Genomic DNA, 27,821 nt, shown 5'->3' with positions numbered 1-27,821 from the left:
GTGAAATGACAAATGAAAATGCATAAAATGTAAACTACATAAACAATAAAAGTAACAAATGAAAATTTGTAAAATGTAATTATAAATCATATAACTTAATCTCCATAATAAAACCTTTGTTAATATTTTTATTTTTTTATTTATTTTATTTATTTTTAATTTTTTATTGTGGGTTGTTCAAAACATTACAAATTTCTTGACATATCATATTCCACACTTTGATTCAAGTGGGTTATGAACTCCCACCTTCACCCCATACACAGATTGCAGAATCACATCAGTTACACATCCACTGATTTACATATTGCCATACTAGTGTCTGTTGTGCTCCGCTGCCTTTCCCATCCTCCCCCCTCCCCCCTCCCCACCTCTCCCCTCCCCTCCCCTCCTCTCTCTCTACCCCCTCCACTGTATAACCCTGAGGGTCTCCTTCCATTACCATGCAATTTCCCTTCTCTCTCCCTTTCCCTCCCACCTCTCATCCCTGTTAAATGTTAATCTTCTTCTCCTGCTCTTCGTCCCTACTCTGTTCTTAGTTACTCTCCTTATATCAAAGAAGACATTTGGCATTTGTTTTTTAGGGATTGGCTAGCTTCACTTAGCACAATCTGCTCTAATGCCATCCATTTCCCTGTAAATTCTATGATTTTGTCATTTTTTAATGCAGAGTAATACTCCATTGTGTATAAATGCCATATTTTTTTTTATCCATTCGTCTATTGAAGGGCATCTAGGTTGGTTCCACAGTCTTGCTATTGTGAACTGTGCTGCTATGAACATCGATGTAGCAGTGTCCCTGTAGCATGCTCTTTTTAGGTCTTTAGGGAATAGACCGAGAAGGGGAATAGCTGGGTCAAATGGTGGCTCCATTCCCAGCTTTCCAAGAAATCTCCATACTGCTTTCCAAATTGGCTGCACCAATCTGCAGTCCCACCAGCAATGTACAAGTGTACCCTTTTCCCCACATCCTCGCCAGCACTTGTTGTTGTTTGACTTCATAATGGCTGCCAATCTTACTGGAGTGAGATGGTATCTTAGGGTGGTTTTGATTTGCATTTCTCTGACAGCTAGAGATGTTGAGCATTTTTTCATGTACTTGTTGATTGACTGTATGTCCTCCTCTGAGAAGTGTCTGTTCAGGTCCTTGGCCCATTTGTTGATTGGGTTGTTTGTTCTCTTATTGTCTAATTTTTTGAGTTCTTTGTATACTCTGGATATTAGGGCTCTATCTGAAGTGTGAGGAGTAAAGATTTGTTCCCAGGGTGTAGGCTCCCTATTTACCTCTCTTATTGTTTCTTTTGCTGAGAAAAAACTTTTTAGTTTGAGTAAGTCCCATTTGTTGATTCTAGTTATTAACTTTTGTGCTATGGGTGTCCTATTGAGGAATTTGGAGCCCGACCCCACCGACTGTAGATCGTAGCCAACTTTTTCTTCTATCAGACGGCGTGTCTCTGATTTGATATCAAGCTCCTTGATCCATTTTGAATTCACTTTTGTGCATGGCGAGAGAAAGGGATTCAGTTTCATTTTGTTGCATATGGATTTCCAGTTTTCCCAGCACCATTTGTTGAAGATGCTATCCTTCCTCCATTGCATGCTTTTAGCCCCTTTATCAAATATAAGATAGTTGTAGTTTTGTGGATTGGTTTCTGTGTCCTCTATACTGTACCATTGGTCCACCCGCCTGTTTTGGTACCAGTACCATGCTGTTTTTGTTACTATTGCTCTGTAGTATAGTTTGAAGTCTGGTATCGCTATACCGCCTGATTCACACTTCCTGCTTAGCATTGTTTTTGCTATTCTGGGTCTTTTATTTTTCCATATGAATTTCATGATTGCTTTCTCTATTTTTACAAGAAATGCCGTTGGGATTTTGATTGGCATTGCATTAAACCTATAGAGAACTTTTGGTAATATCGCCATTTTGATGATGTTAGTTCTGCCTATCCATGAACAGGGTATATTTTTCCATCTTCTAAGATCTTCTTCTATTTCTCTCTTTAGGGTTCTGTAGTTTTCATTGTATAAGTCTTTCACCTCTTTTGTTAGGTTGATTCCCAAGTATTTTATTTTTTTGAAGATATTTTGAATGGAGTGGTTGTCCTCATTTCCATTTCAGAGGATTTGTTGCTGATATACAGGAATGCCTTTGATTTATGCGTGTTGATTTTATATCCTGCCACTTTGCTGAATTCATTTATTAGCTCTAATAGTTTCTTTGTAGACCCTTTTGGGTCTGCTAGGTATAGAATCATATCATCTGCAAATAGTGATAATTTAAGTTCTTCTTTTCCTATTTTGATGCCTTTAATTTCTTTCGTCTGTCTAATTGCTCTGGCCAGTGTTTCGAGAACTATGTTGAAGAGAAGTGGAGAGAGAGGGCATCCCTGTCTTGTTCCAGATTTTAGAGGGAATGCCTTCAGTTTTTCTCCATTCAGAATGATGCTAGCCTGAGGCTTAGCATAGATTGCTTTTACAATATTGAGGTATGTTCCTGTTATCCCTAGTTTTTCTAGAGTTTTGAACATAAAGGGATGCTGTACTTTGTCGAATGCTTTTTCCGCATCTATCGAGATGATCATATGGTTCTTATTTTTAAGTCTATTGATGTGGTGAATAACATTTATTGATTTCCGTATATTGAACCAGCCTTGCATCCCAGGGATGAATCCTACTTGATCATGGTGTACAATTTTTTTGATATGTTTTTGTATCTGATTCGCCAGAATTTTATTGAGGATTTTTGCATCTAGGTTCATTAGAGATATTGGTCTGTAGTTTTCTTTCTTTGAAGTGTCTTTGTCTGGTTTAGGTATCAGGGTGATGTTGGCCTCATAGAATGAATTTGGAAGTTCTCCCTCCTTTTCTATTTCCTGAAGTAGCTTGAAAAGTATTGGTATTAGTTCTTCTTTAAAGATTTTGTAAAATTCTGCTGTATACCCATCCGGTCCTGGGCTTTTCTTAGTTGGTAGTCTTTTTATGGTTTCTTCTATTTCCTCAATTGATATTGGTCTGTTTAGGATTTCTATATCCTCATTTTCCTATTTGTATTTATATGTATAATTTGCTTAGTCATCCCATTAGAAATTATAAGTAAAAATCATCCAAATCTTCACAAACTAGAAATATGAACAGTTAACATTTTGCTATATGTTCCTTCATATTTCAAACACACATACAAACATATGCTAAGTATTATTTTCTATTAGTTTGAAACAACTTTTCTTACTATAAAAGTGATACATGGGGTTGGGGATATAGTCCAGTGGTAGAGCCTAGCATGCATGAGACCCGGGATTTGATCCCCAATATTGCAACAATAGTAACAAAAAGTGATTTGTAAAATATAAAAGCATAAATAAAAAGTGGACTAAATATTTTCACTCAAACTCAAGCCAGCTATTTTTTTAAACCAATTCTTCTATATGTGTGCAATTATGCCTGTAAACCCACACTTCTAAAAAGATAAAAATGACATGAGTATAAAAATTCAGTGTGGATTTTTAAAAATGTTTTTGTTTTTGGATGAGGATTCATGTCTACCACCAATTCTGGGACATTACCTATTATTTCTTTAGGTTAAAATAATAACCTGTTGGTTCTCTGGTTCTGGATCTCCATTTAGATGTTTATGAGTCTTTCCCACTATCATTCCTGTCTCTGAATCTCACTTTCAGGTTTCTTCTCTGTCCCTGTTCTCTGTCCTGTGTCATTTCTTGGTAACAATGATCTTTTCACTAATTATCTCTTCAGTTGCACTTCATCAGCTGTATCTGTCACCCTTTGAGTTTATAACTTGAAATGCCATGTTTTTCATTTCTAGAAAGGGTTTGGATCTTTTTAGAATTTGTGTGATCATTTTAAATATTGTCACCCTTTTTAATGTCCTCTTTTATTTTAAACATAGTAAAACATTTTCCTTTTCTAGTCTTTCTGACCATTCCTACCTATATAGACTTTATAGGTTTGATTCTGCTGCTTGTTGTCTCTGATTATTTGTATATATTGGCTTGTTTCTAAAAGTTTGTGACATCCTGTCCCCCATGTGAGTTCATCTTTCTAGGAACTTTTTCTCTGGCAATTCTTCCAGAAGTTAATGTGAGCCAGTTAGGAAAGAACGTATTTGCTTCTGCTTCAACCCATGTCCACATCAGTTTAAATACTCAGCTTGAGCGTTTTTGGTGGCTATACATAAGTATGAATTCAGGTCCTCAGTTCATTAAGGGCAGGTGTCTAGATACAAATTTGCAGGAGAGATTCCTTTGTACCTTGATCCAAGTCTGAGGCAGTTAAGTTTCCTTACCCTCTGCCTGTATGACAGATCAGTATTTTCCTTCTAGTTTACCTATTGACATCCCAGCTCTTTGCAGGGATCTTTGATCTGACTTTCATTTTCCCCCTGTAAACACTGAAATGCAAAGTTATCTGGGATTGGTTTATTACCATGGGCCAGATTCAGTACTCGTTTCTTGGTTGATTCCTTGACATGTTTTGCTCTTTAGAAGATGCGTTCCTTTCACCAGCTGTGGCTAAGCATTTGCAAAGGTAGGAGTGTGCATGCCTGTGTGTGTGTTGTCTGTAAATGCACACCCAGTAGTTTTTAGATGCTTGTGTGTGGGAGGGGCTTTCAGGGGATTTTGCCCTTAGTATTCCTGGAAAAGAAGTCTACATGTGACTTTTTAAAAAGCAGAACATATTTCATCCTCGTTATTTACTCAAGTAATCCCCTTTCTTGAAACTTTAAAGTTGCTTTCAATTTCACTGTTTCAGTTTTGCATTGAATGCCCTCCTATAGATATGCTTGCATAAGTTGCTGATTACCTCCTCTTAATAAATATCTTCAAAGTACCATTGCTAGGTCAAAGGGTATGCTTATTCAGTGTTTGATAGATATTGCCAGAGTCACCCTAAGGAAACAGGATGGTCGTTCCACATTGATCACAGCTCGAAAGTCCTCACCAAGAATTTTACATTTAGAAAAAATATCAATATGTTGGAGGAAATGGCATTTTAGTTTTTAAGTTTAGATTTTTTAAGAAGTTAAGCACAATTTTTTCCTATGCTCATTGGCCATTTGTATTTCTTTTATAAATTTCCTTTTTGTGTTTCTCAATCATTTTCTATTAGGATGTGCATTGTTAAGCATTTTGCTTAAGTTGTATTTAATATTAACTATTTAATATTAATTTAGTTCTTGTTTTAAAAATTTTTTAAGGTATTAACAGTATATTATGTTACATAAGGCATTTTTCCAGTTGTACATTTTCTCCCCTCCTCCAAGATGTAAAGATTGTTTAGGTAGTTACCTTTATTGATTTTTTCTTATTACCATTTTTTGCTTTAGCCTTATACTAAAATAGTTCCCTCTCATTCTAAGATTATATAGATGTTCTATTATGTTTTCTTCTAGATCTCTTAATGCTTATTTTTCCTATCTAATTCTAATGCATAGAAGGTTTATTTATATGATATAAAGTTTTATCTCATGCCACGGACCACTGTGGATTTAGTTGAGTTGCTTCCCTGTGTATGTATGATTTGGATAAAGCCAGATTATTTGGGGGATTGTAACTTTTGAAAATAGAATTGGGCTGGAATGGGCAGTGTGGATATTTATACAGGCAAGGATGAACTCCAAATTCATGACCAAAAGGGCTGATGTCAAGGTGGGAGAAATGAGTTAAAGGATTTGTTAAGGAAGAAAGTTAACTAATGCTTTCCCGTTTTAGTGTCATTTCCCCACCAACTTGTATGTGTTTCCTTTCCTTCCTGCTGGCCATTGGGAATGGATTGTGTGGTGTGACTGGGAAGGTTCCTGCATTGTGAGGATATGCAGTGACTTGACAAAGCTGGGGAGACTGACCAGCACTTTGTGTCTTGTATGATGTGGCCTTGGCATGCATTAATGAATGGAGATTCACTGGTCAGGAAGTAGCTAAGGCAGGTTTAATACTTATGCTTTGGGGTAAATCAGTTGTTTAGTTCATTTCCCATTCCTAGTGATCATAGGTCTTCATTCCTCCTCTTGTTATTCAACAGACCTTGAATACTGTTGTCAGTTTTGCTGAGCAGTAAGATAAAAAGATAATTATGGTGCTGACCTTATCCTCAAGAAACTCAGTCTAGTAGTTGCCTCATAAATGAATAGGGTTTAGTGTGCTGAATGTTATCACTGCTGTACAAGGTGCAGAGATGATGGCACACGGGAGGATGCAGCCTCCTCCCTGTTGGTGGTGATGGGTGCCTGTGGCAATGAAGAATGAGGCTTCTGAAATTTCAGCTGGGTGAAATTTCAAGCAGAGAAAATAGAAGAGCATGGTGTTTTCTAGGAACTCCAATTTTGTTGTGAATGATGGAAGCCTTGATGAATGAGACAGAAGCCAGGTTGGGGGAGGTCTTATGAAGTATACAAAGGAATCTAAAGTTTGTTTCCCCTCTCCTAACTCTTAATAGTGGAAAGGATTGCCTCAGTTATTTGCTAGATCTTCATGGGAGGTTAAGTTGAAGAGTGATAGAGAAGTGAAATAGAGTAGAGATAGAAATCCTTGTAATTGTCCAAGAGAGGTTACCCTAACTAAATGACAGTGGAGGTGTGGGAGAGAGAATGAATTTGAATCTGTTGAAAAGTATAGTCAGTGAGATTGAATGATATATTCAATGTAAGAAAATAACAAGTTGGACTTGGGATATCTTTAAATTTGAGGTCCTTAAGTCCTTAACTTAGGTCAATTGGAGTATTGGAATATATTCTGGAGTGATAGGGATGCATATTTAAAAATTATCTGTCCCTGTCTGTGAAATTCACTGGCATAGTTAAGACTGGCTAGGGAGAGAGAGCATAAGGACTGTAGGAAAGGGTCCACTTAGGTGGACCAACATTTCCCAATTGCTGGAAGAAGAGAATCCTGCAAAGAAACTTGAGGAAACTGTCGGAGAGTTGGATAAGAATCAAAGGAACATGGTTTCATGAGCAGAGAAAGTTTAGAGAGTGATTAACGATGTATGATGCTTCTAAAAGGTCAAATAAGATAAGGACAGAGAAGTGTCCTTATTTAAAGGAAAATCATCTTTCCTCACAGTTTTGAGGGACTAAGGGTAGAAACTATGGTGTATCATGTAAGTCTGCAAAAACAATAAACCCAATTTCTTCAATGTTTTTCGCTTTGAAACAGAACGGGAGAGGGGTAGGAAGCATAGGAAATGAAAGAAGAAGTTGAGGTCAAGGAGGTATTTTTTTTAATAGGAATTTTAGCATGTTTATATTCTGAGGGTGGGAACAGAGGAGAATGAAAAGCTAAAGTCCCAAAATTGAGAATAATTAAATGAAGTAAAGTGTAGTCCAAAACTAATTATGGCTACTTGAGGACTAGGGTGGATGGAAGAAGTGCTTTGAAAAGTCAATGGTGGCCAAAATAGGTTACTGTGACTATCATGGGAGGATCCATGTTTTTGAGGGAAGCATTACGTAAATGTTTATGGGTACAGAGAACTATGACAGCTGTCTACTAGGTAAATGGTAGAGCTTTGATTAGGCCTGCATAGAACAACTAGTTTCGTGTTTTCCCAAAAGTCTGAATTGTTGGGGTAAACTTTATTAAAATAATTAATATATTCCAGTGCTACTAACAGTGTATGAAAATTACATGTTGATTTGAACAGTGGTCAAAGATTATGTAAATAACTTGAGTTATTAACCGCTTAGCTTAACTTAATACTTGTTTCCATTAGCTCCTTGTCTTTGTGGTCCACATGAGTCTGAGACACAGCCATAGGTTTGGGGAGAGAATTCATAAGGTACATGGCTCTAGCATCTCGTCTTCACCCATAAAGACAGGTTTGGATCTCATGTTCTAGCTCTGTAGGATAGAGTTCTTGGGAAGGAGGGAGCTCCTGATCCCACCACACTGCATTGGCACTGGATAGATTCTGTCCATTCTGTGATTACTCCACAATTTTAGTCTCAGTCTATATAGTGGTTCGCTGTACTCATCCTCCTTCCTCCAAAGAGAAGGAATTTTCCTTGTAGGTAGGAAAATTCTTTAAGACATCCTCAGTGATTTCTATGTGTTTCTAACTCTTATATAGCCCTTTCTCTTTTGGTTTGTGTTTCCTTCTATTAAGAAAGTTACATGTGGTGTCCCTAGAGGATGAGTTCCAGTATCATTCTTGTGCCACCCTGCTGGTCTCATTTGTGCCAGCCTTTACTTGAGATGTGAGTATCTTTGGACTCTGTCTTACTCCAGAGTGTTTTGACTTGCTTGCTAAACTCCAGGTCTCGGGGCAGCTAAAATCCTTCCTCCTTGACTGAATCTCTGGTTTAAATACTTTCCTGTTGATTCCCCAGCAGTAAAGGATTCCCAGTCTCAAAGGGCTCCTGATGACCTGCCAGGATTCCTTGATACCTTCATCTAGATATTCAAATTAGGCTTGTTGTAACCAACACTTCTATGTTAGAAGTCACACATCCATAGTGCTTTAGGCTTTGGATGAACACATCGTTTTAGGGCCTGGCCCTCTTTATGGACAGTTATGATTGCTTTTTTCTATTAGCAGGAAAATTCTTATCTCTGTTTATGGTTTTAGGTCCCTTGATTTATCCTGACTTTGATTAGGATTAATATAAAACCTACCTATCTAACTCTCAAAAAGTGGTGGACATTGCACTATGTTCATCCTCACTGCCCCCATTGCTAGTTTACCTCCTGTAATGGTTTTCCCATTTTTAAAGATAAATTTGTTCAGAAATTGGTTTTCACAATCGGTTATACTTCTGGTTTTGTGTGATGAACTTTGGCATCCCATGAATGGTGTCTGGTAAAATTAAATGATTATTTTTCTTCAAGATAGCTAGAGTTCCTATACATGGACTGTATTATTTAGAGTATCGATTGAAGTGGTTTAGGAGCATGCTTGAAAACTGGTTTCTCAAGGAAAGTATACATATGAATATTAATTAAAATTCTATCCCTTTTTAAATAAAAATATAAATGGTTTTGTATTTCATTTATATTTTATAAATGACCATGTTAAAATTGCTTCGGGAATTGAGTATTCCTGCAGGAGTTGTTACTGTTGTTAATCAGTTGAGACACCAATTTTATTATATAAAGTGAACTACAAACCTAAAGGAAAGGAAGTTCAAAGAAAGATTTTTTTTGAAGTACTGGTATTGAGCCCAGGTGTACTCTACTATAAGCTATCTCCCTAGCCTTATTTTATTTTGAGACAGGGTCTTGTTGTGTTGCCCAGGCTGGCCTTGAACTTGCAATCCTCCTGCCTTAGCCTTCCAAGGTGCTGGAGCTACAGGGGTGCACCACTGTGCCTGGCCCTAAGACAGAATTTTTAAAGGAAACATTATTTTTACGTAAATAAAATATTTAATTTCCAAACAAGTTTAGCATATATCAAAAACTAAGTCTTATTCTGCATTTGATGGCTACATTCCTATGAGTTTTTATATAGAAATTTCTATCCAGCATATTTTAGTTATCCATTAATATAACCTTTGAGAAACAGCATCTTATTTTTAAGACAGAATCCTGAATGGGCTTTTTGCCTCTTTGCTGAATCAGGAACTTTCCCTGACTTTATTTGGAGTGGAAGGAAGCCAGTGGTTAGTTTTAAGTGTCAAAGATATCTTCAAGCACGATCAACTTTTTAACTTCTTGTTTCTGTGTCATTTCAGGAAATAATATGCAGCTTTCCCTACACGTGATGCTTAACATAGAATAGCAGTGGAAGAGTTCAGGAATGAGGCTTAAAGAAAGGGAGACACACACATGTCCTTGGTGTTTTCTTAAGCTCATCATATCAGGCCCAGGTCTATTAACTACTTGGATGCTATTTCTGGGTGTAGTGTGATGTTGGAGGTCTCATTACATACACTTTCCTTTTTGTCTGAGACCATTTTATTTCAATCCCTTTATGTCCCGACTGTAATGTCATGACTGTCATATTTGTAAGGTTCTGTCTTGACACTGTGCATCTCTTTATGTCTACTTTTGAACAAATATCACATTACCTCATTGCAAATCTTCACATAAGCCCTGCTCTCTGTAAATAAAGTCCTCTCCTTCTGCTCTCTCAAATTGTCTTGGCTATTTTGGTCTGTAGCAGTTCCATCTGAAGCGTAGGATCAGGTTGGTTTATAGACTGCCTTGGGTTTTGAATATAGATAACGATTTTGATTGCAAATGACAGTTTTGGCTCTTCTACCCCTCACATGTTATCTGTTGTTGTCTTATTGAATTAATTAACTTGTCTGTTAATAGGGATAATAGTGTCATTCTTGTTTTTTCTGACATTAATGAAAATATTCTTGTTGAGAAGCCTATTCCTTTTTATGAGTATTATTTAGAATAGCTCAGTATTTCCATGTGATTGGTTTTAACATTAAAAAACAGAAAACACAACTTTTTAAAAAGGGTTAATTATCAGCTTATTAACATCTTAGTGTTTACATGGTTCTAGATACATTTTATTTCGATTTAATTCTGACTGCAAAATGACAGCTCCCTGGAGACTACGTTTTGATGGAGAGATAATAGTACTTCTGTTTTAATTGAAGTTTTCTTCTAGTTCATAGTTTCTGTGGATAGGATTCCAGGGCTGTCAATAGAAATTTTTGTTTATTTTTTAGTACTAGGGATTAAATCCAGGGTTAATTCTCATTCTACCACTGAGCTACATCGCAGCCCTTTTTATTTAAATTAAGTTGCCCAGGCTGGTCTCAAACTTGCCATCTTCCTGCTTCAGCTTCCCAAGACACTGGGGTTACAGGCATGTGCCACAGTGCTCAGCTCAATAGAAATTTTTGCAATGATTGCAATGTTCTGTTTCTACACTGTCTACATAGGTGAGTAACTGTCATGTTGGACAGTGCAGGCCTTGACTTTGGAGTTAAGCTAGGCTCCACTTACTAGCAGTGGAATTCCCACCAGGTTTCAAAGCCTTTCTCTTTGGGGCAGGCACAGCTCCACACTGGCACACACCCACGGGAGTGGTGCAACATTGGCCGGGTTGCAGCTCACTTGGCTGGGTGTCCTTGGGTAGGGGCGACCAGCAGTGTTGACAAGGATGATGTCCCATGATCACCTCAGAGGCTCTGTGCCCTGACTTCTGAAACAGGAGAAAAATCTTGTCCTGTTCCTCAAAGAAGGCCCCTAATCAAAGTGAGGCTCATTGCTTCCTGAGTTATAAGTTAATACTAAGAGACATAGTTAGTGACAAGGACAGTCTTCTTGTTAGAATCCTTCCTGTACACAGAAAATCCTCTAGAAATGGAATTTTCTTCTCCCACATTCAGGAGGTCATGAACCAACCAATGGATGACTTATTATGCTTACTGATTTATGAGAAAACTTCTTTGCTCAGAACTTCTGAAAGTGACGGGAAAATTGGGAGTGGGGTTATAGTGATATAATAGACTAATGTTTGTGACCTCCCAAAATTCCTATGTTGAAATCCCTTTCCCCAAGATAATATTATTAGGAGGTGAGGCCTTTGGGAAGTGATGAGGTCACAAATGGAGTTTGTGCCCTCATTAAAGAGATCCCAGAGAGTTCTCTACCCTTTATTGTACTTGTGAGGATACAATGAGAAGATGGCCATCTGCAACCCAAAAGAGGGTCTTCACCAGAACCCAACTTTGCTGGTACCCTGAATTTAGACTTCCAGCTGCAGAACTGTGATAAATAAATGCTTGTTGTTTAAGCCATACAGTCAATAATACATTGTCAGATCAACTAAAGCAAATCGACAGCTGTCAGGCTCTTTCAGAAAGTAGAGCTGCACAGTGTGATGGTCCTGTTTTTTTGTTTTTGTTTTTTGGTTCCCATATTCTGGAAAATGAGGTAGAGTGGGGGAGGTCTGACCCTCCTACCTTCAAGGTGTTCTTTTTCAGCAAGCAATTATTGAACACTAATTGCTTTTAATTCCTCTCCATCTGCACTTACTTAATAGCTATCACTCCCAGGTTCTTATGAACCTGCTGGCTGTTCTCAGTTTCAGAGCCATTTTGTGTTTTTATCTGTGTGTGTGTGTGTGTGTGTGTGTGTGTGTGTGAGAGAGAGAGAGAGAGAGAGAGAGAGAGAGAGAGAGAGAGAGAGAGAGAGAATGTGTGTATGTGTGTATTTTACCTGGAAATTGGGTGAGGATATATGGAGAAATTGAGCTGATGTCATCTTTATTCAGAAGTCAGTTTATCATCATTTGCAGTTTAACCACAGCTTTTGATCCTAGTGAACCTTCTCTGGGTTGAACTGAGTTCAAAGATTTTAGACTTCAGTGTTTCTTAAGAGGATTGATACAGCCACCCAGAGAATAATGTATTATGTAAATTGTCTTTTGACAGATCATATTTCATTTGCAAGTGATATAAAGCCCTCCTTTGTCCACATCCCTCTGTCTTCTTTTAAACTTGTAGTTTAACAATTTTAATGATGAAAACAACAATAAAACCTTAGTATAGATTGGATATTGCCTTTTCAGTTGAGCTATGATATGATCTTATGCTCATGAACAATAAGTGGATTTAGGAAGTCAGTCCTTTTGTTCAAGGAGAGCTTGCTGTTGACTTTGGGCAAACTAAAGCTGTTGCTTTTGGCAACAAGCTACTGTTAAGATGGACAGCATCGATAGGCTTCGTTCTTCAGGTCAGGTCATAAAGTGATGTGGTGGGCACATTTTGTCAGTCTCTTAATCCTGTGGGACACATGCTGGGATGAAGTCCTGTTCAAAAATAACATCTTCTCAGGCACCTCATTAAGTGTGTTTGTATTTATTCTTAATGACCAAGATTTATAAATGGTAACACCTGCTCTCAGAGTTGTTCTTCACTGGTCTGTAGCATTTAAGTTAAAGCCTTTATTGAATAATTCAGAAGTTCTCTCCTTAGAAAATTTCTGGCAGTCCTGAGGATTGAACAGGTGAAATGGCCCTCAATTTGGATTAAAGTCCAATTTATTTTAGTTTTTTGAAGAAAATGCCAACTTTACCTTTTATGTGGGGGATCAAAAATACATGAAACCACTTTTGTTCAACAATACTGAATACTTTAACAGAGACCATAGGGCCTTGAGTCGTATCAAAGGCCATTTGAGCCTACTGATGTATTGAAGGGACAGTCTAGTGTTTCTTGAAGTGTGGCCACAGGGTGAGTGGTACCAGCATCACTTGGGAACCTTTTAGTAAATCCAATTTCTTGGGCCCTACCAAATCAGAGCCTCAGTGGGGGTGGGGTCCAGCTACTTGTGTTTGAACAAGCCCTCCATTGAATTCAGGATCCTGTAGGTACAGTGTGAGAAAAACTAGTCTAATGTAATAGCATACCTGGCTTTCAACCTGGACCAACTTTGGGCACTTTTGAAATACAGGTTCATGGTTCCCATCCACATAGATTTTGATTCTGTAGGCCTTTGGTAGGGTGCAGAAATCAATGCTTTTATTTTCTGTGGTAAAGCTTGCTCCATTCTCACCTTGTAACTGGTTCAATCACTCAATAACTATAAATATAATGTAATAATTTGTTCCCATACAGGTATCTTTATAAAGAATTCTGATTTAAGATAATGGCATATAATCAAAGGAGACTTTAAAAATATAGGTATATTAGGTGCCCTTCAACAGATAAACAGATAAAGAAAATATGGAACATATATACAATAGAATATTACTCAGCCAAAAAGAAGAATGAAATTATGGCATTTGCTGATAAATGGATGGACTGGAGACTATCATGCTAAATGAAACAAGCCAATTCTCAAAAGTAAAGGTCAAATGTTTTCTCTGATATGCGGATGCTAACTTAAAATAAGCAGGGGTGGGGGCAGGGGAAGAATAGAAGTTCACTGGATTAGACAAAGGGGAATAAAGGGAAGGGAAAGGTGATAACAATAGGAAAGACAGTAGAATGAATCAGACATAAACTTTCCTATATTCATATATGATTACATGACTAGTGTAACTCTTCATCATGTACAACCATAAAAATATGAAATTATACTCCATGTATGTTTGATTTGTCAACATACATTCTACTGTCATATATAGCTAAAAAGAACGAATAAAAAGTTTTAAAAAACAATAAAAATATAGATATTTAGCTAGGATTTACTAATATAACATCTGGTTAAATTGTGGTTAAGAAGTTTCATGGGAGAGTCATATATTTTTGTCTTCAGCTTTCACTGAGGGTTGATAGAAGAAATAGCCCTATAATACATTTTGTACCACATGATAACTCTTATCAATATTTGCAAGAAAATATTCTCTCTTTCTCAATGGTTATATGCAGCTTATTGTTGTCTTTTTTTGTTTTAGTTACTAGGAATCTGAGAGGGAAAATTTGCCTTTAGTTTTGAAGTACCCATTTCTCTTTCCCTTGCCCACTTTAATTTATTACTCTTGTAACCTGATTGAAATTTGTTTGGAGCTAGGTGGGGTCTAAAAACTAAGGAAATGATGGAATATTTGCCCTTTTCTTTGAATTGGCTTCTTGTTTGTAGAACTGATCCCAGGTCTGTACTGTTGTCTCCTGTTTGTCTTTTTCCATGTGATTGGGTGCACTGCAGTCGTTGGGAGCTTGATTGTGAAAGAGTTAAAGTTTCCCAGTACCAGGCACTGAGATAGGCAGTGGAAGAAATCTGGGTTCATTTTGTTTCAAAATACACCATACCTCAAATAAGTACAAACAGCTGCAATGTGGGCGTGAGGCCAGAAGAAATCAGTGTGCTGCTGTGAACTCCAGCCAGCCGGGTTCATCTAATATGGATCTGAGAGCAGGCTCCATCACAAAACCATAAGACCCTGGGGGGGAAGAGGGCCTGTTTATGTCACCCTGGTTACCTCGATAGCCACCACCAAAGAAAATGGAGTGTATCTTCAAAGAGGTGACCTTTTTGAAACCACTCTTCTCATAACCCTGGATCACGTTTTTTTTTGCAATGGATTGAACCCACCACATTTTGTCTCTTACAGCACAGAACTCCAGTACTGTAAAATGGAGAAATGTGGGAATATAAAGGATTTATAAAGTTGCTGTCTGCTTATTTTGTCTCTGTGACTTACCTTTAAAAAAACTTTTTAAAAATTTATTGGTTATTTTTAGTTAAACATGACGGCAGAATCCATTTTGATATACTTATACAGGCATGGAATATATCATATTCTAGTTAGAGTATATTTACACAATAGAGTAGTATTCTGTGACTTATTTTAAAATGGCAGTCACACTAATCATGGTCCTTGTCATGCTGCTTCCTCTCAAGCCCCAGGGAATTCTTGGTCAGGTAGAAGCTGCAACCATGGAGCCTGCTTGATTGTCTTTTCCCAGTTTTTTTTTTTTTTTTTTTTTTTTTTTTTTAAGATTATAATATCAACTTAGCAAAACATTTCTTCTTTTCCTTGATAAATTCCTTTTGTGCCAGAATTGCATTTTTGCTATTACAGTACTGTTTCTTTTCTTTGGTCTAGCTGTTAACTGCCTTTATACCCTACTAGAAGTTTTCTGTATGGCATTCTCCATTCTCTGCATGTTTGGAATATGACTGGTGTTCTTCTAGACCTGGCAGATGGCATCTTTCAAGCTGATGATTAGATGGTTTCAAGTCTAAAGAACTGGGCCTCCTAGCTGTTTTTAGATCATGTCTCAGGCATAGTGGCTACCTTGTGGTTTAACTATCTCTTCACAGTTTTTGTTTTTTAAAGGAAATAGCTTCTTTTCCTTTCCATTTTCTGTTGCTTTCTTAATAAACAGCTTCAGTGATTATTTTAAAGGGTGTCCACTCTTATACTTAAAATCCTTTCATAATAAGAAAACAGAAGTTAGAATACCATTCCGATAGTTAGTGAGGGCTTCTATTTTTGTTTTCACGGTTAGTTACTAAATCATTCTGAACAGAGTAGATTAATTTTCTCTGCTTGATCTACCTTATTGCTTCAACAGAGTGGTACTGTTTGAAATGGAGCCCAAGGAATTGTTATCTTAAAGAATGAGGCCTGCCTTTCCTTACTGACCCCTCAGGTTGGTAAAATCATGGATGTGAGTTCTCAGGAAACTGGGATATTTACATATCTTGAGCCCAGCTAGGAATAATCCATCCTCCAGCACAGTGCTAGTTTTCTTGAGGTTCTCCTCTATACTTACTGTGTTTCAGCAGTATTGCCAAGAGGGATTTCACTTGGGAAGAATGGTTAATACTGAGAACAGGAAAGGAAATGAAATTAAGTACCTCATTATTTTCCCCATGCCAAAGTAGATATAGGATTGTATTCAACAGGTATGTTTTTCACCCCACTTTAAAACTTGGGCAGGATGTGTAAATCTAGTCTTAGATTGTATACTGATTTTTTTTAAGCTAACTTTTATCTCCAGTTTAATTAGAGGTTATTGAGGAAAAATAGGTTTCTTATTTGGCTCTTGAACTTTGAAAATAAACAGGACTTGCAGATTTTTGAATAGCACATGGTGGGCCAAACAACATCTGGAAGAGATTATTCTCACTTGTAGGCAGAATAATCTCCCATCTTCAAAGAACATAGCACCTTGTCACATTTCTCCTATATTCTGGAAACAGAAGTACTTAGGGCCACATGGCTGGAGCATCTGCCATTTTCTTTGTTTTGTATTGAAAGTAAATATATCTAATACTAGGAAATTTCTGTAGTTTTTGAAAATACAGCAAAACTTGATAGTACAATGCTGCCTGCACTGTTTATTATGGTTCAGACTTCTCCTTTTTCTAAAGACCTATTTGACTTTTGGCAACCTGCCTCTTCAACTTTGTGATTTGTCTGAGACATCTTTTCCTGTCTTCTCTAAAACCAGGCACATGTGTGTCTGGGATAGTAATGTAATTTGTAACACTAACTTCTTCCCAGATTAAAAAAAATTAAATTAAACATTACTGGGCATGTCTGTTCTTACTGTTAGCAGCACCAACAAAACTTCCTTTCATTTAAAACATTTTATTTTAGATGTTTCTACTTCTCTCTCTCCTCCTTCCCTGCTCCCCGCCCCCTGCTGCCTCTGAAGTTTACAGAAAAGTTGCAAGTGTGCAGTACAAAAGTGTAAAGAACTTCTTAGCTCATCAAGTCAATTGAGTGAATTGTTCGTGTTGGGCTCTATGGCACATGCCTATAATCTCATCTGCTTATGAGGGAGACTGAGGTAGGAGGATCTCAAGTTCGAGGTCAGTCTGGGCAATTTAGTGAGATCTTGTCTCAAATAAAAAGGGGCTGAGGTTGTAGGTCAGTGGCAAAGTGCCCCTGGGTTCAAGTCCCAGGACAGGAAAGAAAAAGAAAGAAGGGAGGGAGGGAAGGAAGGAAGGAAGGAAGGAAGGAAGGAAGGAAGGAAGGAAGGATTGTTTATATTTATACCCTCACACTATTTTATATTTCTTATAAACAAAGGTATTCTTCCATACAGTCATAAATAACCATCAAAATCAGTAAATTAACATTATTTTACTGATTTTTAGATCCCATTGTAGTTTTCCCAGATTGTTACAACAGTATCCTTGATAGCAAAGAATACAATTCAGAATTTTAAAAAATGTTTTTATTAATGCATTGTGGTTATGCGTGGAGGTGGGGCTTGTTGTGACCTATTCGTGCATGCACGTCACATAATTTACTCCATTTCTAGTCTGGGATCTTGCATTGCATTCAGTAGTCCATTTCCACTTCATTTCTTTTAATATGGAATAGCTTCTCAGGGATTTTTTTTCCCCATGACCCTGATTATAGGCCAGTTAGTTATTCTATAGAAAGACTCTCAGTTTGGGCTTGTTTTATGTTTTCTCAGAATTAAATTTAGATTATGAGCTTTTGACAGGAGTGTCACAGAAGTGATATTCTCATTGCATACTACCAAGTATCACACAATAACAATTTGTCCTGTTACTGTGGATATTTACTTTGATAATTAAAGTGATTCTTTCCAGACTTCTGTACCATAGAGTTTTACCCTTTGTAATTAATAGGTATTTTGTGGGGAAGTGTTTGAGTCTATATAAATATTCATCTAAAATCAAACTTTACTAAAATGAACTCATGATTCGGATGTTTTTCACAGTTATGAATGATGTCTTAAAATTTTTTAATATTTATTTTTTTAGTAGTAGTTGGACACAATACCTTTATTTCACTTATTTATTTTTATGTAGTGCTAAGGATCAAACCCATGGTCTCTCACGTGCTAAGCGATCACTCTACTGTTGAGTCGCAACCTCAGCCCCTAGTGGATATATTTTAAATGAGTTTCTCTGTCCTTTTCATATGTTCCCATATTTGTTAAGTGCTGTCTTAATTAGCTGCACTCTATATGAGATGTTCTAGAGCATCATGTATATCATTGGCTTCAGCTCTGGAACCAGACATTTCTTCAGAGAGCCTGGTTGCTTTCAATAGAGAATGGTGTTTAGACACCTAGATCTAAGCGCTAAGTGTGCTTATTAATACTGAAGTAGTATATATATGTATATAGTATATTTGTATATATATACATATATATACTATATGTATATATACATATATATATGTATATATGACTATTTCTGGGTTTCTCACTGTGTAGCACACATTTATAATCCTTATAATCCTTAGTTCATTGCTGTTGAAAAATATGAGTCTACATCTCTCTCCTTCTCCGCTGGATGCCCTATCATCTTTCAGGATCTGACATGTGCTCTGGGCTGCCTTTTCATGGGGATATTCTTTTCACCTCAGTTTCTGATACCCTACATTGGACTTCCCTTGCTTTGTTACAAATGTATGATTTTATTTTATTTTATTTGTTGTTAGTTGTTTGTGGTCACATTTTCTTATAAGCCAGGGTTTTCTATTCAAGGAGAACTGCTGAGTAATATTTCATTATATGTTTATACAACAACTTGTTTATTCACTTATTTATGAATTGACTATTTCTAGGTTTGTTTTTTATGGATAAACATTTGTGCTCACGTCTTTGTATAGATATATGCTTTCTTTTCTGTTGGTTAGATTGCTAAGAGTGAATGACTGGACTGGATAATAAGTGTATGTTTCATTTTTAAAGAAACTGTCATATTGCTTCCAAACAGATTCCATCTTAGGTTCCCATATCAGTGTGTGAGAGTTACAGACCCTTTATATCCTTAGCAATACTTGGTATGTTATGGCTTTAATTTTATTTATTTTAGTAGCTATGTAGTAGTATTTTATTGTGGTTTTAATTTGCATTTTCCTAATTGATCTTAAGTTCTTATCTGCCATTTGTATATTATCTTTGGTGAAGTGCCCAAATCTTTTGTTTCTTTTAAAAAATGAATTCTTCAATTTATTACTGAATTTTGAAATTTCTTTATACACTTTGGATATGAGTCCTTTAATAAATACATAGTTTGAAAGTATTTTCTCACACTTTGTGACTTGTCTTTCCATTTACTTTGCAGTGTTTTTTGAAGAGCATGTTTTTAATTTTAGTGAAATCCAGTTTTTCAATTTGTTCTTTATAGATCATGCTTTTGGTATCTTATCTAAGAAAACTTTGCCTTTCCCAAGTTCAAAAAGATTTTCTCTGTTTTTCTTTTTAACATATAAAGAGGAAAGTTTTGCTTTGAATTCTACTTTGGGAGGTTTCAGTCCATGGTTGGTGGACTGTGTTATTTTGGGTCTCTGATGAGGCGGCACATTATGGGAGGGAGTGCTTGGTGGAGCAAAGCTGTCTGCTTTGTTGCTGGGATGTAGAAAAGAACTTCTTGTGTTTTCTTCTAGAAGTCTTATAGTTGTAATTTTTATATTAGATCTATGATATATTTCAGTTAATTTTTGTGTGTGGTATAGAGTATTAATCAAAGCCTGATTTTTTTTAGTTGCATGTAGATAGCTGATACTTCTAGCAAATTCTTAAATTATATCTAATATTTAAAAATGGAGAAAGTATATCCTTTCTTCATTATATGACCTACTTTACCTCTGTCAAAAATTAGTTATCCATGTAAGTGTAGATTTACTCCTGGATTCTGTTATGTTCCATCAATCCTTTTGTTTATTTCTATGTCCATACTATACTGTCTTTACTATTTATTATCCTTATGATTTCTGTGGGATCAACAGTGATGACCACTTGTTCATTCCTGATATTAATAATTTGTGTGTTTTCTCTTTTTTTCCTGACAAATCTTGTTAGAAGATTAGCAATTTTATTGATTTTTTTTCACAAGATGTTTCTTTGTGAGGAAAAAAATATATTTATGCACACACACACATCCACAGTCCTCATTATCATCTATAACTTTCTTTTTCCCTGATTTCTTTTGGTTTTGATTAGATTATGTTTTTCTAGTGATAGTGAAAGATGAGATCATTTGTTTGAGACTTTTTTCTTTTCTACTATAGGTGTTTAATGCTCTGATTTTCCTCTTAGGTACTTTTTAGTGGCATCCCACACATTTTGATATATTTCATTTTTATCTTCATTTTATTCAAAATACTTTCTAATTTCCTGGGATTTTTTATTTGATTTGGAAGATATTTAGAGATTGGTTAATTAGTCTTACAGCATTGAGGGACCTACCAGAGATCTTCCTGTTATTGATTTCTAGTTTAATTCAAGTGTAGTCAGGGAACACACTTCGAATGTCTCAAATCCTTTAAAATTTATTGAGAGTTGTTTTATAACCCAGAATGTGATCTATTTTGTATTTTAAAAGAATATGTATTTTGCTGGTGTTGGGTTGAGTGTTATCAAAAAGTCAGATCAAGTTAATTGTGTTCTCCAAGTCCTCCATATCCTTACTGATTTTCTGTTCTGTCAACTAATGATGGGGGAATTGAAATCTCTAACTATAATTGTGGATGTATTAATTTCTTCTGTTATTAGTTTTTACTTTGTACATTTTGAAAGTCTTATTAGATACATGAACTTTTAGGATTGTTACATCCGTTGATGAATAGGTCATTTATTCTTAGAAAATGACCTTTGTCTCAGTGTTATGTTTTACTCTCAAATGTATGCTGTCATATATTAATGTAGGCACTTCAGCTTTATTGTTTTGTTTTAGTGTGGTATGTATTTTTCATTCTTTTATTTTTGAGCTATTTGTTAAACTGTTTTTACTGTATGGTATTTGTAGAGAACATGGAGTTGGGCTTGCTTTCAGTTCAAACTGAAGACTTCTGCCTTTTAATTAGATTGTTTAGACCACTAAAATTTAGTGTGTATCTATGTGTTTTGATATGCTATGTTTAAGATTATCATCTTGCTGTTTCTCTATTTGTCCCATCTGTCTTTTTTATTCTTGGTATTTGGTGTATTTTATGATTTCATTTTATCTTGTTGGCACATTAGCTATATTCTTAGTTTTGTTTTTAGTGTCTGATTCAGTGTTTATAGTAGGCTTTACTTTCTTCTAGGATACATGTAAGTGTACCTCTTTATGTACAGAATAAGAACCTGAGTAGTAGTATACTATCTTTATTCTCTTTTAATTTTTTCATGTTTACCTTTGTAATAAAAACCATTATTTTTGTTGATTATGTTTTTAACAGCTTTATTGAGATATCAAACATCATATAATTCCACCATTTAAAGTAAAAAATCAATGATTTGGGGGGGATATATTCAAATTAGGGAAATATCACTTCAGTCAAGAATTGTAATCATCCCAAAAGAAACCCATTCCCATCATCAGTTACTTCCTCAAGACCCTGGAAAACACTAATGTATTTTCTGTCTTGTAGACTTACCTATCCTGTACATTTCATATAAACAGCTCATAATATATGTGACCTTTTAGGACTAGTTTCTTTCACTTAGTATAATGTTTTCAAGGTTCATGCATTCTGTAGCATTTATCATTGCTTCATACTTTTATTGCCCAATAATATTTCATTGTTTGGAAATATCATATTTTTATCCATTCAACAATTTGTGTCGTTTCCACATTTTGATGATTTTTGAATAATGCTTCTGCAAACATTCTCAGACAAATTTTTGTGTGGATATATATTTTCAGTTCTACTGAGTCTAGAAATGGAATTATTGGGTTATATGGAAACTATGTTTAATATTTTGAGGAACTGCTGGACTATTTTTCATAATGGTTGTAACATTTTACATTTCCATCAGCAATGCATTGAAGTTCCAATTTTCCACATACTCACCAATACTTGCTATTTTCTGTCTTTTTAATTATAATTATCCTAGTGGTTGCAAATTGATATCTTACTGTGTATTTGATTTCTGCTTTCCTTATGGCTAATGATACCATATGTCTTTTCATGCTTAAGGGTCATTTTTATATTTCTTAGGAAAATAAAATAAAAATTTAAAATTAGCTTATCTATTTTTTTATTGGGTTTTAAGAGTTCTTTATATATTTTGGATACATCTATTATCAGGTATCATTTGTAAATGTTCTCTCCTGTTCTGTGGGTTGTCATTTATATCTTAAAGAGATTATATGATAAGAAAATAATTTTTTAACATTTATTTGTGTTATTACCATTTTAATGTCCTTCATTCTTTGTAGAGATCCATATTTTCATCTGATATAACTTTCCTTCTGTCTGATAGACTTCCTTTTTAACATCTTGTGCAGTCCAAAGCTGCTTATGATGAACTTTTTAATGTCTGAAAACATTTGTGTTTTACTTTTGTTTTTGAAAGTTTCCATGAATATCAGATTCTGGATTAACAATTTTTCCCTCCATTACCTCAAAGAAGTTGATTTCTGTCTTTTTGCTTGTGTTGTTTCTGATGAGAAATCTTTTATCATCCTATCCATATTCCTCTTTGAGCCACATGTCTTTTTTTTTTTTTCATTTGGTGAATTTAAGATTTCTCTTTACCATTTTGTGATGTTTCTTGTGCTTGTGGTTCATTAAGCATGTTGAATTTGTGAGTTTATAGGTTTAATGAAATTTGGAAATTTTATTCTTTATATTTCAATTTTTTTTCTGTTTTCCTCTTTAGGAAAAGACATAAGTAGTCCACTTGAAATTTTCCTGTAGTTTACTAATATTCTATCTTGTCTTCTTCTTTTTTCTTTTAATGTTAATTTTGGGTAGTATCTATTTTTACTATATCATTAGTCTTTTCTTCTGCAATGTCAAATGTTATGTTAATCTCATCCAATGTTTATGTTTTCTTTATATTGTACATTGTATTTTTGTCTCCAGAAGTTGGATTTGTTTTTTTAAATGTCTTTTACATATCTCCTTAATTCTTTGAATGCTTGGAATATACTTGTAATAAATTTTAATGTGCCTAGTCATTTCTAATGCCTGTGTATCTGTTTGGGGTCTGTTTCAACTAAGTGATTTTTTTCGACATTGTGGGTCTTATTTTCCTGCTTCTTTGTATGAGCAGTAATCATTGATTGGATGCCAGACTGTGTAAATTTTACCCTATTGAATGCTGATATTTTTATGTTCATATAAATAATCTCAAGCTTTATTCTAAGTTACAGTTAATTACTTGGAAACAATTTGCTTTTTTATGTCTTGCTTTTATGATTTGTTAGGCATGATCAGGTCAATGTTTAGTCTAGGGCTAATTGTTTCCCACTGCTTAGGCAACATGCTTATGAGTACCCTACTCAATGTCCCATGAATTATGAGGTTTTCTGGTCCTGCAGATGGGAACAGAGACTGATTCCTAGCTCTGTGTGAGCATCAGGTACCATTCCTTGTCATTCTTTCAAGTTGATATTTCCCTGGCCTCTGTTTTCTCACATGTGTTCAAAGAAGATACTTGGCATATTTTTGGAGTTTTCTGCATTTATGTCTCCTCTCTGGTACTCTAGTATGTGAGCTGCAGCTTCCTTGAGATTCTGGGATTCTCAAACCTGTCTTTTCACCTAAGTTTCCTGAGTTCTATCTACATTTCCCCTGGCCTATGGCCTGGGCACTCCTGAGGCAGGAAGCTAGGGCAATCACAGAGCCCATCTTTCTTTTCCCACCTCTCAGGGATCATTGGCCTGTGTTGCCCAATGTCTAGTTCTTTGTATATTTTATCTTACTATTTGTTGTGTATTTAGACAGGTATATCTAGTTTATATTACTTCATCTTAGCCCTGTACATTCTTTTTTGGCAGAAAATTAAATTGCCCATACCACCTCAGAGTGGTATGGGCAAATCAAATATATGTATATATTATTATCTTTCTCTATGTGTATGTTTTCCTAAATAGGAGATAAATATTTAAACACAGTTTAATTTTATTGGCTATGTAAAATTGAATTGCATGTAAATATACAATAGCTCATTTTAATAACTCAATTGACAAGTACCACATTAATGGATGTTAAGATTAGTTCTACAATTTTCCACTTGCATGCAATTTTGCATTAAATATCCTTGGAGAAAAATCTTTGCTCTTAATAATAGTTTTATAGTATAATGTGGAGTTATATAGCTTCTGATTCAGCATACATTTTAGGATCTTGATGCAATCATAGACACACCTGTGTGCGCACGTGCATACACACACGCGCGCACATACACAAATCCATAATGTATTTTAGGAAGATTATAACAAATGCATTGCACCACAGATATTTTGAGTACCTAGGAAACTACATTATGTTTAAACCCATCAGAAAACTGTCTTTCAAATATAACTTTCTAATGTTGAGGTACAGTTTTAAAATCACTGTTTATTCATTCAAGGACTCAGAATTGATTTTGATGCATTCCATCAAAGGTACTTTAATTTGAAACTACTTGAAAAATGAATTTTAAACTCCCTAAATAATGGAAGATGCCTATGTCAACAGAACCCTCTGTTGTTGAAAAACTGTTATTCTGGGCTGAATCACTGTTCCTGCCACAGCCACAGACTTCTATATTCTGACTAGCTGTTTCGACACTTTGTTCCCATCCCCATTTGGTCTGTCTTCTTCCCTCTTTCCCTTCCCGCCACTTCTACCAATATGAATATACATATACATATTAATTTCCCTTCTATTTTTGGCTATTCAGCAACTACTTCTGATGTTAGACTTGCATATACTCTTAGCATACTCTTAGAAGGAGGCGTTTTCCTAGAATCCTCCGTCTGCTATGGTTGGAAAAGTCTATCTTGTCTGAGGCTTGGTTATAGAGGTTGTAATTCTTGTTGTCTTGAAAACTTTGGACTGAAATCACCCCCAGCTTGGCTCAGCGGCTCCTATCTCAAACATGCCACAGTGGACATGAATCCACTGTGTCCTTTAGTGTGCCTCCTACCTTAAGGGGAAGTCCTAAATGCATCTATCCTTCTATTGCTCTTCATCCCTGTGCAAAATGGCTGAGAGTCATGGCTTGCTAAGACTAAGAAGATGAGGGGTTTAGACACTGTGACTTCAGGCTATGGAAAGAAACAGGATAGGATTAAGCCTATTTCTTACTCAGAGATGAATTCTGTTTTTTTTTTTTTCTTTCTACTTTGCAAGAGGATCTTCTCAGTCTTCTTTATGGACTTCTATTCCTTTATTCCCATTAAAATGTTGATCCCATTCCTTCTTTTTTTGTTTTCTTCCTTCATGACTTATCATACTTGCTTAACTTCATTTTTTATTTAACTCAAAAATCTACAGTTCTACCCAATTCTTGATCTTATTGTTCAAGGAGAGATTCTCCCCATTTTCTAAGCATAATAACACAAAGTAGCCTGGCCCTGAGACTGTAAGCAGGGTTTGGGCAATACTTCATTTGCCTTTTTAGTGACTACTGTTCTGGGATTTTTCCATAAATCGTGTCTTGCCATTCCTGGTTATTTTTATGAGTTTTGAGACAGCATTTCTTTCCATCAGGAATGCTTCTGAAATGAAAACTGTATGCTTGTCCATCCAGTCTTGAAATCAGGACAGGGAGTTTATTTGTATAATTTTTGACTTATTTCTGCAGTTTGTAGAATATGGGAGTGTGAACTGATAAAAGACTTGTAAAATAGTGCAGACTCGTTAAGTGTGTTTCTCTTTTCTGCAGTCCCCATTAGCAGGATGTGTTGGCATGTTCCTTCCCTTGAATGCATCAGCTTTGTGCCATATGGAAAGAAAGATTAACTTTTAGGACAAATGTAAAGTAAAAGCTTGGAATGAGTAGCTGGAGAGGTACATGGAAAGAGTTAACATGGAATACTTGTCTTCTTGAGTGGGCACAGAGATTTGATAAATTGTGGTATAAAGGTGTATTAAGAATTGCAATGCAAAAAAATTATGAATGTAATGCACTCCCCTATTGTGTTGTATGTAAGAAATAATAAATAAATAAATAAAAACATGAAAAACTTAATTGATTTCTCCAGTGCTTTTCTAATTTCTTTATTCTAACACTGCATGTGAAGCAAATGGACTCTGATCCCATCCCAGCTGGGCCATTTGCCTCTCTAGTGGTACAGGCAACTCTGGTAAGAATGGTAGCCTAGGTAAAAAGGTTAGTGTGGTTGTTCCTTGGTCATCCTGTTTTCCTCTTTCCTTCCCTTTTGCTACTTTAAAGCTGAAATTGTTATTTTTATCAACTTTAAAAATAAGAAGTATTGATTAGCTCCTTTCTCGAAATGTGAAGAATTTTCTCCTCTTATGATTTTCCACTCATTAGCTATGTATTTCCATTTTATAGCTCTTTTGGGCAGTTATAACTGCATTTCTGTCACCATTATCATCACAGTTATCCTGTGTTTACATGGACTGAAGCAGTACTGAGCATATTATTGTGGTTTGTCATATGTATAGCTGCATTGTGACGTCAAGTAGATTTTTCAGCGTGAAATAAAACCAGATTATAATTAGAAGTGTCTTATTGTTGCAATTGCAAGTAACAGCAGTTACTTGAATGGAGATTTTTTGAGTTATTCCATATTTCTGACAGAGTCCTGCAAATAGTCCTTTGTCTTTATTGTTATTGCTGAATGAGAGCTATGTCTGGCTCAGTTGTTTTTACCTTGAAATTTGATTTTTTCCCCTACTTGATTTTGTTTTCCTATAAAATTTCAGTGACTTAGACATATGTTTCAACTGTAGATCATTTGTTTAATATTTTTCCTAGAAGCTGCAGAATTTTTTTTAAGTTGTGGTAAATTACATATGAAGTCTATACTCTTAACAATCTACCTATACTGTTCAGTAATGTTAAGTACATTCACACTGTTGTGCAGTATCTTAATCTGTCTTCTGTTGCTATAACAAAATGCTGGAGGCTAGGTAAATTATAATGTGGCTCAAGCGGTAACACGCTTGCCTGGCATGTGCAGGGCGCTGGGTTCGAACCTCAGCACCACATAAAAATAAAGATGTTGTGTCCACCGAAAACTGAAAAATAAAATATTAAAAAATTCTCTCTCTCCTCTCCTCTCCTCTCCTCTCCTCTCCTCTCCTCTCCTCTCCTCTCCTCTTCTCTTCTCTTCTCTCTCTCTCTCTCTCTCAAAAACAAACAAACAAAAAAACCCCCCAGAGGTTTATAAGGTAATTGTGATTTTTGTGGCTTATCTCTATGTCCTCTATTCTGTATCATTGGTCTACCAGTCTGTTTTGGTGCCAATACCATGCTGTTTTTGTTACTGTTGCTCTGTAGTATAGTTTAAGGTCTAGCATTGTGATGCCACCTGCTTCACTCTTCCTGCTAAGGATTGCTTTAGCTATTCTGGATCATGCATTGGAGAAAAGATAGCCTCTTCAGCAAATGATGCTGGGAAAACTGGAAATACAAATGCAACAAAATGAAATTAAATCCCTATCTCTCACCATGCACAAAACTCAACTCAAAGTAGACCAAGGACTTAGGAATTAAACCAGAGACTCTGCATCTAATAGAAGAAAAGGTAGGCCCTAATTTTCATCATGTGGGATTAGACCCCAAC

General features: G+C 35.8%; 1 protein-coding gene across 4 annotated transcripts in view; it reads left to right on the top strand.

Moving 5' to 3' along the window:
• Lpar1 (lysophosphatidic acid receptor 1) overlaps window positions 1-27,821 on the top strand; it is a 154,700-nt gene that overhangs the window by 32,494 nt on the left and 94,385 nt on the right. The gene's annotated exons all lie outside the window — the stretch shown is intronic.

Source organism: Marmota monax, unplaced genomic scaffold (genome assembly GCF_021218885.2).
Source record: "Marmota monax isolate L192 unplaced genomic scaffold, Marmota_monax_Labrador192_F-V1.1 WCK01_AAM20220418_F8-fsc00020, whole genome shotgun sequence".
Classification (NCBI taxonomy): Eukaryota; Metazoa; Chordata; class Mammalia; order Rodentia; family Sciuridae; genus Marmota; species Marmota monax.
This window is presented reverse-complemented; position numbering and strand designations above follow the sequence as displayed.